At 44.7% G+C, this 15,832-nt stretch overlaps 1 protein-coding gene across 2 annotated transcripts in view; it reads left to right on the top strand.

The window, feature by feature from the left end:
• The first annotated feature begins 222 nt into the window (after positions 1-222).
• Positions 223-15,832, top strand: part of LOC119977074 (basic helix-loop-helix domain-containing protein USF3) — a 51,567-nt gene continuing 35,957 nt past the window's right edge. For both annotated transcript variants that reach the window (XM_038817646.1, XM_038817645.1), the window contains exon 1: positions 223-790. The gene's annotated coding sequence lies outside the window, so the exon portion shown is untranslated. The remainder of the gene's footprint in view (positions 791-15,832) is intronic.

Raw genomic sequence — 15,832 nt, 5'->3', positions numbered from 1 at the left:
CCGCCCTTCACTCTGCCGTCAGACGCCGCCGAAACCCCGCCCCTCACGCTGCCGTCAGGTTGGCAAAAAGCCCCGCTCCTGACGTACGGCGGCACGTAAACACCGCCCCTCGCGCCGGCGTACGACGGCTCGTCAGCCCCACCTTCCCCGGTTGGTCGGGCGCCGCCGCTGGGACCGGCTGTCAATCGAGTGACGTCACAGACGGCAGGCCCCGCCCCCACCGGCACTTCCGGCTCCGAGTGGCGACACCCATTGGCCCGGCTGACGTCATGGCCGGCGCGCCGATAGGCTGATCGCCATGACAACGGTGGGCAGCAGCAGGTTAGGGTGCACTGGGAGCTGAGGTTCTGAGGGAGGGGGGGTTGGGTCAGGGGAGGGAAGGCCTGAACCCCCCCGAGGCTGAGAGACACACAGGGAGAAAGTTCCAGCAGTTTGGGAGCGAGTGCCTGAGGGGAGGGGAGCAGGGGGGTCTCATCCCCCCCAGTCTCCTCAGCCTAACCCCCAGGCCCTGAGGCCTGCAGCTGCCTTTGTGGAGGGAGGGAGTGGGCCTGCTGTTCACCCCCAGCAGATGGTTTGCTGGAGGCTGAGAGCCCAGTATCCTGGCCCAGCCACCCCCACACTCTTAAACCCCCACTTTACACCCAGCAACACCACCCCCCCCACCCACCACCCAACTTTCCCCCCAAAAGGATGTGAGTGTGGGATGGGGGGGTGTGGGCAATGTGGGCACCGACTGCCAGGACTGTGCGGGAGGCCGTAGCTGTGGATTCCTTCCTGACCGGACCCTGAGGTAAGGCTGCACCTTTGGGTGGGGGATCGGGTGGTGTTGGGTGTTTGTGCGGTTGTGGAATCTTGATGCCCTCCCTGGCACTGTCGCAGTCGCTCCTGCTTCTGGGTTACCCACCTTGGAATGCTAACCCCTGCCTGGTGTATTTCAATGGGTGACTCTGTCATCTGAGTCATAAAGGGTTTGTGGGTTCATATCCCACTCCAGAAATGAAATGAATTGAAAATCGCTTATTGTCACAAGTAGGCTTCAATAAAGTTACTGTGAAAAGCCCCTAGTCGCCAAATTCCAGCGCCTGTTTGGGCAGGCTGGTACGTGCTGCTGGCCTGCCTTAAAAGTCAGCTATTTAGCCTAGTGTGCTAAACCATCCCCTGTGAGCTCAAAATCCATAGTGACCCTGCCAGTCTTGAAGGAGTGCCGCATTGTCAGAGAAGCTGTCTTTCTGCCAACACGTCAAGTTGAGCTTTGGCTGTCCTGTTGGGTGACTAAAAGATCCTATGGCACAATTGGAAGAAAAGTAGAGGATTATAATAATTCATAATCTTAATAGTGTCACAAGTAGTCTTACATTAACACTGCAATGAAGTTACTGTGAAAAGCCCCTAGTCGCCACACTCTGGTACCTGTTCGCGTGCACAGAGGGAGAATTCAGAATGTCCAATTCACCTAACAAGCATGTCTTTCGGGACTTGTGGGAGGAAGCCGGAGCACCCGGAAGAAACCCATGCAGACACGGGGAGAGCGTGCAGACTCCACACAGGCATTGGTCCAAGCCGGCAATCAAACCCAGGTCTCTGGCGCTGTGAAGCAACAGTGCTAACCACTGTGCTACCGTGCCGAACATCATTTATTGTCATGACTATATGTTTCAACATCACTGAAACAAACATCTGGCCATTGTATTGTGGAATCTTACTTTGTGTGCAAATTGCTGCTTTTCCTAAATTGCAATAGTGAGTACACTGCAGAAGTGTACTCTACAATAAAGTGTACTTTATTGGTTGTAAAGTAATTGGGAAATCTTGAAATACTCTGTCAAGATGCAAGTTTTTCTTTTCTATCTGTTTTCTCTTTGCTGATTCTACCTGGGTTTCATCGATCCACCGTTGATTGTGTCTCCAGCTGACTGGTCCCTGCGCTCTGGAATTTCATTTCTAAACCTCAGTCTCTCTCACCCTGTAAGAAGACACTTCTTAAAACCCAACTATTTGATCAAACTTTTGGTCAACTGTCCCAATATCACCTTATGTGCTCAGTGTCAGATTTTATTATGTAATACTCCTGTGAAATGCCTTTGGACATTTTACTATGTTATAGCTGCCATTTAAATGCAAGTTCTGTTGTCTGACTGGCTATTGGACATTTCCAGAATTGTGTCGGCTTGTGGATTTCTAGTTTATTTATTACTGCTCTTGTATTATGGTTTTACGGTTTCAACACGGAGCAAAAGACACATGCTTTATCCCAGCACACACTAGCTGCATCCCTCATTGAGATGTTTGCTTTGTTACTTTCAATCTACTTGAGGTATTTAATGAGAAACTTGATAAATGTATGAGAGAACGGAAGTATGTTATGCTGATAGTGAGATGGAAAAGGGTGGGAGGGGGCTTGTGTGGAGCATAAACACGAGCCTGGACAATTTGGTGTAAATGGGCAATTCCTGTGCAGTAAAATCTACGTAAGACCAGGACAGATGTTTATTGGACCCATACCGTTAGACTGCACAGTAAGGTTTTTCTCGGGAGAGTCACAGTGCATGTCTCACTGATAGATAATGTTTTGTTACCATTCCTCATCCAGAATAATCTGTCAATACTTCACCTGTATTTTTCGTATTCTTATGTATTGATGACAGCCACAACAACTTGCTTTTATATAGAGCCTTTAATGTAGTAAAATGTCCCAAATCATTTTACAAGGGCGTTTTAAAATAAATTTTCACACAAACCACAGGAGATATTCGAATAAATGACTCAAAGCTTGGTTATAAAGGTAGGTTTTAAGAAGCATTTTGTTATGGCAAGAACCCAACTATTTTCAATTTGTAAAACTGAGGAAACGTGAGGGGCCTCACGGTAGCATGGTGGTTAGCATCAATGCTTCACAGCTCCAGGGTCCCAGGTTCGATTCCCGGCTGGGTCACTGTCTGTGTGGAGTCTGCACGTCCTCCCCGTGTGTGCGTGGGTTTCCTCCGGGTGCTCCGGTTTCCTCCCACAGTCCAAAGATGTGCAGGTTAGGTGGATTGGCCATGCTAAATTGCCCGTAGTGTAAGGTTAATGGGGGGATTGTTGGGATACGGGTTACGTGGGTTTAAGTAGGGTGATCATTGCTCGGCACAACATCGAGGGCTGAAGGGCCTGTTCTGTGCTGTACTGTTCTATGTTCTATGTTCTATGTAAATGTTCTTGCACCACAGGAGTGATAAATAACACTGACCAATAGGTATATTTTATGTTAATACAAACTTTAATTTAAACACAGAATTAACCACTTTAGCAACAAAGAAAAAGCTTTACAGATAACAGTTACAACAGTTCTTAAGTAAAACGTGAAACATAGAACATACAGTGCATAAGGAGGCCATTCGGCCCATCGAGTCTGCACCGACCCACTTAAGCCCTCACTTTCACCCTATCCCCCTAACCCAACAACCCCTCCTAACCTTTTTGGTCACTAAGGGCAATTTATCATGGCCAATCCACCTAACCTTCACGTCTTTGGACTGTGGGAGGAAACTGGAGTGCCAGGAGGAAACCCATGCACACACGGGGAGAACGTGCAGACTCTGCACAGACAGTGACCCAGCAGGGAATCAAACCTGGGACCCTGGAGCTGTGAAGCCACACTGCTAACCACTATGCTACCGTGCTGTCCTACCTTACTTCTGCCCTAACCTTAACTTACTTCCTAAACTTGACACTGTATTCCAATTAAGCAAACCGATATATATTAAATGCCACTCGTGAATAAAGTGAACACCCAGGGTTTTACTTGCTTTTCTCTGTGCAGAATCTTTGAAGAGAGAACCTTTCAGGACCAAACTGAACACCTGTTCAGATCAGAGTTCTAGGACCAGCTGACTCTTCAGCTCGACCTGGCTCCTCCCATTAACTACATTACCTGTACTAGACGCATAAGGCATTCTTTTGTCTCTTCTTGCAAGATGTCCGGTGACGTGTTTAACCGGGACCAAACACAATGTCCCTCGTAAATTATCTACACCCAAGGGTTCTTCAAACCAGGAAATATTCCCTTGACTAGCCATCTGCAAACAAGTAAATAGTTCTCAAGATCCATTAACAGAACACATCACTTGCAAATCAATAATTACCTCACTTTACTACACCTTAATCTCTGCTCTAGCACATACGGTCGGTATGTATTTTAACCCAGGTTTTAATAACATTACTGCAAGAAATATAAAATAAAATATGATAATTTCTTACATTTATCTCTAAGTAAAGGCAGAGAGGCGTAGAGTTTGAGGGTGGGAATTCCAGAGCGTGGGGGCCTGGGTAGATAAATACAGTTACATATTAAACAGACAACTGGAAAATTGACACTGTGTAACTGCCGAATTTTTCCTTCTGGATTTTCCACTATGGAATTGCCTCTAAGAACAAGAGGAGGCTATTCGGCACTCAAAGTTGTGCAGCCATTCAGTCATGACTGATCTCGATTTGAACTCCAACCACCTTAACTTCAGGACATTGAGAAAACATTCACTGAAAATCTATGTTCTCTGGAAGCTTACTTCAGGAAATAGAAATTTCAACCAAACACTGCCAAAACTGTAATCTCAGCCTTCACCTGAACTGCCTGAAAGCCAGGGAAGATCTTCATGTCTAACTCTTGTCACCAACTACTTAGCCAATGCTAAATACTCTAGAATCACTGTTGACTATACACCAAACTACTGATAGAACACCATCAGCTGACAGCTAACAAAGCTCTCCCACTGAAACAGGACCTGAAGGAAAAACCCACACACTCGTCTGAAATTCTTCACTCCCGACTGGAACACATCCCACTCCTGACAAACTGATGACAGCCTTACCTCTCGATGGCAAATCTCTGGGTTGACTGCAAAAATCACCAACCTCAGCCTGGTAACTGACCCAAGTGTTGAAGTCCCAGATTTCAATCTTCCACAGAAAATCTGGACAACTCTCAACAGCTTGAAGAATGGCCAGGGAAGGTGTGAACACTTGTTCCACATTTTAGACATTTAGACATAAAATTTACAGTGCAGAAGGAGGCCTTTTGGCCCATCGAGTCTATACCGACCCTTGGAAAGAAAACCCCACACCTCCACCCTATCCCCATACCCCAGTAACCCCACCTAACCTTTTTGGACACTAAGGGGCAATTTATCTTGGCCAGTCCACCTAACCTGCACATCTTTGGACTGTGGGAGGAAACCGGAGCACCCGGAGGAAACCCACGCAGACACGGGGAGAGAGTGCAGACTCCGCAGAGACAATGACCCAAGCCGGGAAATGAGCCTGGGACCCTGGAGCTGTGAAGTAACTGTGCTAACCACTGTGATACCGTGCTACCGTTTGAACATGAGGAACAGCTCATATTGTGACTGTGACCATTCACGTCAGGCTATCGCTCACACAATGAACCCCTGCCCTGGGAGATCCATTCCTGGTGGCATTACAACCATTCACACTGCCTTAGCTGAAGCTGTTGAATGGACTGTTAACCTCAACACCAGACATCACTCCTTCCCCAATCAGACAAGTGTAAAAGAAAATCACCCGATTTAAAATGGACCTATCCATCTTCGTTTTAAAATTTGCAATTGTGCCCCAGCCTCAGTAACTTCACCCTGCTGTAGGGATGTCAGGAGTCCTGTGGCACTGCCAGGAAATTCCTGCTGATGGAAACTATTTACCTAACTGAATCCCATAAGAATGAGGATGGAAAAATCAGAGCGCGATAGTGCTGGAAGCTCCAGAGCTACGAGTAAAAGTTAAATTAAAAACATACTTCTGTTAGGGTCGATTAACATAGGCCTTTGCTCCTCTTGCCAATCTTCTCTTGACCCTAATGTTGAAATATAGGTTACATTACAAAATAGCAGTCACTACTCTGTGTTAGGTCTCATCGCCATGTCAAGCACCCAGATCCCACCCACTGGCAAATAGGGAGCAATGTTGCGAACCCTCCACCCCACGAGTTTCCATTATGGCTCCCACAGGGACCTGCAAAAGCAACAAGGCAAGGGCTTGTTGGGTCAGTTACCAGTCTAGGTTGCTGTGACAGCCCTGAATTTCACTTCAGGGTCTTTTTCTCCCATGTTAACTTTGTACTGTATTACATTTAGTCTGTATTTTAAAAAGGGAGCTATGTGGATGGCATGGTAGCACGATGGTTAGCACTGTCACTTCACAGCTCCAGGGTCCTAGGTTCGATTCCTGCTTGGGTCACTGCACGGAGTCTGCATGTTCTCCCGTGTCTGCGTGGGTTTCCTCTGGGTGCTCCGGTTTCCTCCCACCAGTCCCAAAAGACGTGCTGTTGGATAATTTGGACATTCTGAATTCTCCCTCTGTGTACACAAACAGGCGCCGGAATATAGCGACTAGGGGCTTTTCACAGTAACTTCAGTTTTAATGTAGCCATGATGTGGAGATGCCGGCGTTGGACTGGGGTGAGCACAGTAAGAAGTCTTGCAACACCAGGTTAAAGTCCAACAGGTTTGTTTCAAACACTAGCTTTCGGAGCACTGCTCCTTCCTCGGGTGAATGAAGAGGTAGGTTCCAGAAACATATATATAGGCAAATTCAAAGATGCCAGACAATGCTTTGAATGTGAGCATTTGCAGGTAATTAAGTCTTTACAGATCCTGAGATAGAGGTGACCCCAGGTTAAAGAGGTGTGAATTGTCTCAAGCCAGGACAGTTGGTAGGATTTTGCAACTGTCCTGGCTTGAGATAATTCAATATATATATGTTTCTGGAACATACCCCTTCATTCACCTGAGGAAGGAGCAGTGCTCCGGAAACTAGTTTGAAACAAACCTGTTGGACTTTAACCTGGTGTTGTAAGACTTCTTACTGTGTTAATGTAAGCCTACTTGTGACAATAATAAAGATTATTATTATTTCCCATACTTTAGATACTGACTAACTTTTGGAATATGAGTTTTGATTGCAATAACCACATCAATTAAAAATTGTATGTTCAGGTGACCGAGTTAATAAAATTGGAGTAAACAACATTCTAAACTATGACAGTTGATTGAGCAGAAGGGAACTGTTTTCAGTGCGGGAGGCTTGGTAACCAGACCATAAAATCCACTGGGAGACGAGAATTTTTTAAACGAGCAAGATGTTATGATGTGACATGTGTTTCCCGGAAAGGTGATGGAATCAGATTCAAAAGGGGGGGATATTTGCAGGGCTTTGGGGAAAGAGCAGGACCCGGGAATAATTTGCTAGCTTTCAAAGTACACAAGCTGAATGGGCCGACAGAACTCATTCTGCACTGTAACATTAAAACAGCATTAATTCATTTGCTAACCCTGCAAATCATAGTTGGTATTACTGCTGTGTCTGTATCGGCCAGCAATGATAGAGATAGGAACCTGGGAAACTATTTACAGGATATTTTTGGGGCTCCGTAAAGCTTCAGTTAATCTGAGCTGCTCTCCCTTCACTTGCTTGCCTTTGATCACTGGCTGCCCATTGCTTTTTATAGCTCCCCGTGTCAACAATCTGACTCCAGATTCCTTGCTGACCTCTGAATGGCAATCAAAGTTTGGCATACGCCTTATATATCCAGATGCCTTTTGAAAGTTACCATTGAATCTGCTTCCACCGCGCTTTCAGACAGTGCCTTCCAGGTCGCAACAACTCACTGTATTAAACATGTCTCCTTCTCCCTCCTCTGGTTCTTTTGCTAGTTACCTTAAATTCTCTGTCACAGTGGAAATGGCTTCTTGTATTTAACCCCTAGGAATTTTGAATAGCTCCATTAAATCTTCGCTTCACTCTCTCTGCTCTCAGTTTAGGCAGGCGTAGGCCTTTTAGCCCTTTGTTCCTGATCAATCAATAGACAAGGTGATGGCCGATCTGACTGTGGCTTCAACTCCACTTTCCTGTCTCTCTCTCTCTCTCTCTCTCTCTCTTCCCCCCCCCCCCCCATCCTAAAAGAAAATCTGTAACTCCGCCTTGAATACATTCGATGATGCAGCCTCCACTGCTCTCTGGGGAAGAGAATGCCACAGACTAACCGCCCTCGAGGGAAAATCCTCATCGTCATCTTAAAAAGGAGACTTCTTATTCTTAAAATGTTCTAGTCCCTCCCACAGGGGAAATATCCTCGCAGCATCCACTGGTCCTCTCAGGATCTCATATGTTTCAACAATAATCTTCCCTGATTTCACACACAACTTAATTTTACTAATTTGTAGAATTTATAACTTTATTAAATCAACTCCTGAGGGACTTTCTGTGAGGTTATGGTCAGATAAGTGGAGGTTTTTAATACTTGTAAGCTCTTCAGGTCCTGTCTAATAGCAGGGACATTGCAGCCCGTAGAGTTTCCCAACCAGCAGGGAGTGTCACAAGCATTGTTTTTATTGTGAAGAGTATTGGCTGATACCAGTAAAGGCCTACTTGTGTTCCTTGACTTGTTGCGGGTTGGGACTGCAGACATGCACAAACTATGTTGTGCATTCCTTCACTCGGTGTATGCTGTGTGCATGCAGTTGAGAGCCATGGTTATGGTCTGGATGATACAAAGGCATGCAGAGGGACAGGTAGTATTGAGGAAGAAGGGGGGATGCAGAAGGACTTGGGCAGGCTAGGAGAGCGGGCAAAGAACTGGCAGATGGAATACAGTGTGGAAAAGTATGAGGTCATGCACTTTGGTAGGAAGAGTAGAGAAGAATTTTCTAAATGGGGAAATGCTTAGGAAATCAGAAGCACAAAGGGGATTAGGAGTTCTAGTTCAAGATTCTCTTAAGGTTATCGTGCAGGTTCAGTTGGCAGTCAGAAAGGCGAATGCAATGTTAGCATTCATGTCGGGAGGGCTAGAATACAAGAGCAGGTACGTTCTTCTGAGACTGTATACGGCTCTGGTCAGACCCCATTTGGAGTACTGTGAGCAATTTTAGGCCCCGTATATAAGGAAGGATGTGCTGGCCTTGGAAAGGGTCCAGAAGAGGTTCCCAAGAATAATCCCTGGAATGAAGAGCTTGTCATATGAGGAGCGGTTGAGGACTCATTAGAGTTTAGAAGGATATGGGGGGAATCTTATGGAAACTGAATACTGCGAGGCCTAGATAGAGTGGACTTGGAGAGGATGTCTCCATTAGCATGAAAAACTAGAACCTGAGGGCACAGCTCCAGACAGAAAGGACGATCCTTTCAAACTGAGATGAGGCGGAATTTCTTCAGCCAGACGGTGGTGAATCTGTGGAACTCTTTGCCACAGAAGGCTGTGGAGGCCAAATGACTGAGTGTCTTTAAGACAGAGATAGATAGGTTCTTGATTAATAAGGGGAACAGGGATTATGGGGAGAAGGCAGGAGAATGGGGATGAGAAACATATCAACCATGATTGAATGGTGGAGCAGACTCGATGGGCCGAATGGCCTAATTCTGCTCCTATGTCTTGTGGATCAATGACTCTGTATATAATATGTCGTCACAGCCACAAAAAGGAACGTTGTGATATCTTCTCTCTATAAACTTCATTCCCTAGCTACCGTCTCCATCCTGGCAACTGCCTGACTAATTTCAGAATCATATTTGACACCATAATGAGCTTCTAACCACATATTTGTGCCATCACTAAGACTGGTTATTTCCACTTCCATATCATTGCCCACCTCCATCTTTCCCTTAGCTCTTCTGCTGAAACCCTCTTCCATGACTATATTGCCTCTAGATTTGACTATTCCTCTGCATTCCTTTAAAAAAAATTTAGAGTACCCAATTATTTTTTTCCCCAATTAAGGGGCAATTTAGTGTGGCCAATCCACCTAACCTGAACATCTTTGGGCTATGGGGGTGAAACCCACGCTTCCTCTGCATTCCTGGCTGCCCTTTTTTGTGCTATACTCTGTAAACCTGACATCCGAAGCATCCTGACATCTACTGCCTACCTCCTTACTTGCACCCTGCTCTTGCTGACCCACCTATAACATAGAACCCCGACAGTGCAGAAGGAGGCCATTTGGCCCATCGAATCTACACCAACCCTCCGAACTAGCACCTGACCAAGGTCCACTCCCCACCCTATCCCCGTAATCCCACCTAACCTTTTGGACACTAGGGCAGACACGGGGAGAATGTGCAGACTCGGCACAGACAGTGACCCAAGCCGGGAATTGAACCCCGATCCCTGGCACTGTGAAGCAACAGTGCTAACCATTGTGCTACAGTGCCGCCCAGTCAAGCAATGCCTCACTTTTCTAATTCTGACCCTTGTTTGTAAATCCCTCCGTGTCTTTGCACCCTGTTTCTATAATCTGTTCCACAACCCTGCAAAACCCCTGCTTTCCTCTCATTCCAGCCTCTTGAGCATCCCTAAGGTTAATTGCTGTACCACTGATGACCTTGGTTCCAGTTACGTGGGTGCTACACTCTGAAATGCCCTTCTGTGAAATTCTCCAACTCTCTATCACCCTTTAAGATAATCCTTATGACTTGCCTCTCGGACAAGGCTTTTGGCCGTTTGCCCTCAGATCGCCTTGAGTGGCTCGCTGTTGTATTCTGATTCTTAAACCTCCTGTGAAGTGCCTTGGGACATGTCATTAAGTTAAAGGCACTGTATTAATACAAGTTATTATTATAATTCAATCTGGTTTATCACTTTTAATTATTCATCTTTGTTCATAACCCGAGCTCTTTCCCTGATGATGTGCACTGATACATTAGGCTGTGTGAGAAACATTATATACATGTAGGTTGTTTGAATTATCTATGCTGTAAATGGTCAAATCATTGTTACAGAAATTAGATACATTTTGGACAAGAGTAAGGATGTTAAATGATGTCTTCCTGACAGAATCAGCTAATATCTTGTCTTTTAACACATTCTTATTGCACATTTTAAACCTCAGAATATTTCATTCATCACCTTTCAAGCTTTTCTGTTAGAACTGAAGCATAATTCTGGAACAAATGGTAAGCTTTAAAAGAATCACAACTTCACTGAGCCAATTTAAAAAATAAAAGTTGTTCACTGGATTCAGTGGGATAAGCAGTGAGTGCAGCAGAGAATAGAAATTAGTTCAGAAAGATTGTTCAAAGTGTGACCCAGCCCTTAGAATGTGGACGGATGAAAGACTCAGGCTGTTCTATCTATGACAGTTGGTTCCAAATTCAAATATACAGACTTTAGAAACTTTCTAAGAATTGCTGTTGTAAATGCTGACGTTGAGGAGTTATTTCAGTTTTTTTTACCTTGGCTTCATACAGTGATGTTTTAATACTAATGCTTGGATGCTTTTGCAGTGAGGCACAGCAGATGCCGGACGAGAAAGTATATGCATTGGTCGGAAAGCACCGATCTTAGTAAGAGAATGGGAGCGTTGTTTCAGCAGCTCTACTGGTATTGTTTTTCCAAAATACCTTTGGGGAATGTGCAGCATTAGATAGACTTTTCTCTCTTCCTCATCATCTTCCAAACATTGTTTTGTGCCTTTCTCTTTTTCCAACTTATTGCAGTATCTTTTCAGAGAGTGAGTTAGTCTCCCCATCCTCAGTATACAGTCTTTAATGCAGCATTTGAAAATCACTGGGGTTGACTCTTTTGTGTGATTTCCTCTCTCCTTGCAGTGGAGCAACACTACTCTTTCAGACACATTCCCAACAGCTCAACTCAGCTTTCCTCTTGATTTGCATCTGGAAGCCAGCTCTCTTTCACACTGTAGTAGACTGTAGGTTAGTTGTGTGGCAGGGTTGTGCATGGCCAAGCAGTATATATATATTGACATGCCGTTGTTTGCAGTTTATAGAGTTGACACAGAGTTCCTGATACCTTTAATGGTGTGCATCTGCAGGAAGAGGTGTTCTTGTGAAACTGGGTTTGCTCGAGGCTGATTGTTACTTTGATTTTGACATTCCATTCGATTAACAAAGTGGCTGGAGTCATCTGGGAAGCCACGTTATTCGGCAAATAAATGCCAGATGATGACTCGGACAGCATTGCATTGGAGTATTTAAAGCAGTCCTTTAAATTGACTGGAGATTCGAGATCTGCTGCGTGCAGGGTTTGGATTGAACCTTTGGACTAGCTCCAGAAAGTGGCCCCTGTCAGTCATTCTGTGTGTCACTATATTTGTGATAGTTCTACGTTAAGAGATTTACTTGGGTAGCAGGTTGATATTTATTCAATGTAAGTAATAAAATTATTCAGTGCTGATTTTAGTGTTTTGCAGGAATTGACAATCTGCAAACATTCCTGGATAAGTTTCTCTTGCTGTCACTTTTTTTACCAGCACATATTGTTGTGCCTGATTAATACATTTTTGCACTATTGGTTTCATGTGGGTGACAAAGTACACATCTCCTCCTCTCTCACATCAATGTCTTCTCTCTCTCATCAGTGAATCACATGGTTTGAAATAGTTCTGCAAATTCAAATTTTGAAGACATGGAAGTTATTTAAAAATGCACTACTTAATGTCAGCAACTTGCACTGTTTCCACGTTCATTGTTCAATCTGGTCCACAATTATTCACAATGTCTGATTAAAATGAAAAAATTTGAGCTATCAGTTCTTTAACTGGATTATTGTGGGGGAACCTTGGATATGATTTAAACATTGGTGTTTTAATGATTGCAACATTTGTTTTCCAAAACCAGAGAGGTTAATTCTTAAGTTTTGCTTCGGTAATACTTGATAAATGCCCCTTATACTTGCTGTTTCCGTGTGTTCATGCTGTGTCTTAAAATGCAGCTGCTTGCTGTTACCCTCAGCACCTTCTGGTAACTTCTCTGAATAGCTGGAGAACTGCCCAACAAGGTGAAGTAGTCATAATCCAAATAACAACAACATCTTTTATTTCTGTAATGCCATTAATGTAACAAAATGTACCAGGGCACCTTACAGAGTGATTCACAGAAAGACTGGATCGACTGGGCTTCTCCTCACTGGAGTTTAGAAGAATGAGAGCGGATCTCATAGAAACATATAAAATCCTGATGAGGCTGGACAGGCTAGATGCGGGAAGAATGTTCCCGATGTTGGGGACGTCCAGAACTAGGGGTCACAGCCATTCAGGACTGAGATGAGGAAGAACTTCTTCTGGGGCGGCACGTTGGCACAGTGGTTAGCACTGCTGCCTCACGGCTCCAGGGACCCGGGTTTAATTCTGACCTCGGGGACTGTCTGTGTGGAGTTTGCACTTTCTCCCCGTGTCTGCGTGGGTTTCCCCTGGGTGCTCCAGTTTTCTCCCACAGTCCAAAGATGTGGGATTAAAAAGTTAGGGATTGGCCATGATAAAGTTAGAAAGTTAGGGATTGGCCATGATAAATTGCTCTTTAGTGTCCAAAAGGTTAGGTGGGGTTATGGAGATAGCGTGGAGGTGTGAGCTTAAGTAGGGCGCTCTTTCTAAGGGCCGGTGCAGACTCAATGGGCCAAATTCTATGATTCTATGATTCTCTCAGACAGTTGTGAACTTGTGGAATTCTCTACCACAGAAAGCTGTTGGGACCAGCTCATTGGATATATTCAAGAGAGAGCTGGACATGGCCCTTGCGGCTAAAACGATCAAGGGTATGGAGAGAAAGCGGGAATGGGATACTGAATTTGCATGATTAGCTATGATATTGAATGGTGGTACAGGCTCAAAGGGCCTACTCCTGCTCCTATTTTCTATGTTACAGCACAGAAGCAGGCCATTTAGCCCATCATGCCTGCCCCTGCTGTCCAAACGACTAGCATGATTTGGTGCCATTCCCCTGCCTTTTCCCATACCGCAGCACATTGTTTCTATTCAAATAATCCAACAAATTTTGGCACCTAGCCACCTAGTACCACGTGAGACAGGTGATCAAAAGCTTTGTCAAAGAGGTAGATTTTAAGGAGCATCTTAAAGGAGCAGAGAGAGGGGAAGAGGTTTAGGGAGAGAATTGCAGAGCGAAGTGTCTTAGCCAATGAAGACATGCCTTCCAGTGATGGACTAGATCATGTATGTTCGAGGGCGGAATTGGAGGAGTACAGAATTCCCGGGGGTTCGAGGACTGGATGAGGTGATAGAAATAGAAAAGGACATGGAGGATTTTGCAAACTCGGATGAGAATTCTAAAATCAAGATGTTAACTGCATAGGGAAGTAATCCAGATCAGTGAACACAGAGTGTTAGGGTGAGCGGCTATGTGCGAGTTAGAATGCGGGCTGCAGAGTTTTGGATGAGCTTGAGTTCATGGAAGGCGGGCAGTTGGAGGCTGGCGAGGGGAGAATTGAAATAGTCGCGTCTAATGGTACTAAATGCATGGGGGGTTTCAGCAGCAAATGAGCTGAGGCAGGGACTCCAATGTATTTCCACTGTGATTGGCACGGCACTAAAGCAAATCTGGGATGCAAGAATCCTTATACATGTCTGTAAAACATATACACCTGCCACATTTTCCCAGCTGGCCCCTGAGTATTCTGAAAGCACACTTTCATTGCCCCTTTGCACAACTCTCAAAATTCTTCCCAAACCCATGATTTCCTTGCCACCTATTTATGATATATCTTAATTTCTAAGTAGAGTACTTATGCTGCATCATGTACGTGTGGCGTTGTTCAGTGAATTCTGTTTTAAAACCAGACATGGAAATGGATGAAGAAAACCATCTTGTTTTGAAAGAGTTACTCCAAGCCCATTTTCTCAATAGTGGCCCAGAATTTATGAAAGTGGGTCATTTGACGCATGCGTCATTGGTTAGACTTTACCCCTCAACCTTCAGCTCAAAAACATGTTACCCTGTAGCATTCAGGGAGTGTGAGCTGCTAGTGGTGTGGCGAGGGCAGTGGACAGTCTGGGATGCCAGTGAACAACAGGACTAACAGTCTATCTCAATCAGATTTAAGGATGAAGGGGGAAAAAAACACAGGAATGAGGGGAAAAAGAAATCTCGTGAATTAGAATCAAATCAGGTGCTGAAAGAAATAAAGAAAGATTCAATTAGCTAAGACAGCAGAGGACCCAAAGGTAAAATGAGAGGAAAAACATTTTAACTGTAAAAACTCAAAGAGCAATTTACTTGCGGCATGAATGAGGCAACAACATTTTGGAACTGGAGAGTTTGATTGGCATTTGATGAACATCACTCACCATTCAAAGGGTACCAGCCCTAGCTTTCTGCAGTTTAAAGGGTATCAAGGATCGTGCCAGATAAGTTGACCTTTGGACCCTCGGAAAATCCTTCCAGAAATGAATATAAAATGTGAACCCCAAGCCAGGCAAAGATGTCAGAATTACAGCTGAGGGTGTAGCTGCTTTATGGAATTAAAATGCCCAGTGTTGTGGCAGAAGACCAAGATCGCTCAGACATTGGTGCCAAAAGACCTTGATGCCAAAACAGCCAGTTTCCAGTTCGCAAATGTTACAACTTTTAACTTGAAACTAGCTGCTCTCTTCATTCTTTTTGCCAGGGGACACATTTCCGCTTGATGTTTGCCATGCATGTTTGCTTTGTGTGGGCGTATCTTAAACTCACGCACATCTTCTTTGCAACATGGCCTGCATCACTTGTTTGATCCCATGTGTCGATTCACAAGGTGAGTAAAACGTGCATTTGTGAGGTGAAAAATTGAGGCCAGCTCCTAATTCAATTATAATCTGTCTGAACAGAAAACGGGATCAATTTATGCACTGAGTATGGGCCTAATCTGCCCCGGTCTGACTTAGATGCTCAAATCTACAGTAATTAATGTGCAAATGCAGCAATTCCTTGACGTTCATGAGGACAAGCTGCTGTTTTCACAAGGTCAATGGCAGAGGGGACGAAACTGGCGATTCACAGCTGGGGATTGTTCATAGCCGCGTTCTTAAAAAAAATATTTTTAATTCTCCTTTTTCACATTTTC

This window comes from Scyliorhinus canicula, chromosome 14 (assembly GCF_902713615.1).
Source record: "Scyliorhinus canicula chromosome 14, sScyCan1.1, whole genome shotgun sequence".
NCBI classification, from domain to species: domain Eukaryota; kingdom Metazoa; phylum Chordata; class Chondrichthyes; order Carcharhiniformes; family Scyliorhinidae; genus Scyliorhinus; species Scyliorhinus canicula.
The sequence above is the reverse complement of the archived record's forward strand: the minus strand, read 5'-3'. Positions and strand labels throughout refer to the sequence as shown.